Source organism: Cydia pomonella, chromosome 8, assembly GCF_033807575.1.
Source record: "Cydia pomonella isolate Wapato2018A chromosome 8, ilCydPomo1, whole genome shotgun sequence".
NCBI classification, from domain to species: Eukaryota; Metazoa; Arthropoda; class Insecta; order Lepidoptera; family Tortricidae; genus Cydia; species Cydia pomonella.
The window spans coordinates 23,027,449-23,028,627 of record NC_084710.1 but is presented as its reverse complement, the minus strand read 5'-3'; the positions used below and the strand labels follow the sequence as shown (position 1 = coordinate 23,028,627).

The 1,179-nt window shown below is 39.2% G+C and overlaps 1 long non-coding RNA gene across 1 annotated transcript; it reads left to right on the top strand.

Moving 5' to 3' along the window:
• Positions 1-561: 561 nt before the first annotated feature.
• LOC133520284 (uncharacterized) lies at positions 562-701 on the top strand. Its single transcript, XR_009799746.1, has 2 exons — positions 562-599; positions 639-701. It is a non-coding gene; the product is annotated as an uncharacterized LOC133520284 (long non-coding RNA).
• The last annotated feature ends 478 nt before the right edge of the window (positions 702-1,179 follow it).

Genomic DNA, 1,179 nt, shown 5'->3' with positions numbered 1-1,179 from the left:
TCCATGGATAGGTCTTCAAAAATGATATTGAGGTTTCTACTATAATTTTTTTCTAAACTGAATAGTTTGCGCGAGAGACACTTCCAAAGTGCTAAAATCTGTCCCCCACCCCTTTAACTTCTAAATTAACAGAATGATAAAAGTAAAAAAAAATTTGATGTACCATGCCAACTTTCACTGAAAATTGGTTTGAACGAGATCTAGTTAGTAGTTTTTTTTAATACGTCATAAATAGTACGGAACCCTTCATGGGCGAGTCCGACTCGCACTTGGCCGCTTTTTTTTACCTCTAATATTCGAAATTCGCACTTGTATCGTAATGTACTATTTTAGTACAGTGACGTGGAGCCTGCAAGGGCACAGCTAATTCTAAAAATAATCATTAATTCTAAGCATGTCATTTGTACCAATGATTTGCAATTTTAGTACAGAATTGCAGAGCATACGCATGACGATTGGGTGGTAAATTGGCCAAACGAATTACTACTTTATTCCGCTAAAGGTTGTCTGGAAGAGATCGCTTTTTAGCGATAAGACCGCCTGTTGTTTACCTCTTCTTTATGTGTTGTATTTAAGGTCCGACCGAGATCTCGGTCTCGGTCTCGGTCTCGGCATTCTCGGCCAAAAATCGGGCCGAGATCTCGGTCTCGGCTCTCGGCCAAAATGGGCCGAGATTCTTGCCGAGACCGAGAATAAGCAATGAGTTATCATTGGTGAATTTGAATTTTCCGCGCACGAGCCCTGGGGTCTAAGCCACTCGTTGGTTGCATCGCCCGGTTGGTGTGACGTTTTTTGTGATTTAAATTGGTTTCATAGCCACATTTTAAGCCAATTACTTATCAAATACTAAGTGTTGGGATCGGATAGGCGCGGTTGCAAGTAATGACTTGTTCATTTGGTTTTTTTCGTTTTGTGGTAGTTGTTATTGATGAATAAATGGGTGTATATTGTTATCGGGATGTAACTTAGATTAACTTGTTGTGAGTGGAAGATGACACTGGATATTTTGATACTAAATATATTTGTGTCAAAGGGAAAAAGCAAAGCAGTAGGTAAGTACAAAACGACACCTGTGGCGGATATTTTGGGTTACAAGTTACAATATATAACTCTTTATTTTGATTATTGTTATTTTACCTCTTTTTGTGCACATCCGTACTGAAAAACCGGCCAAGTGCG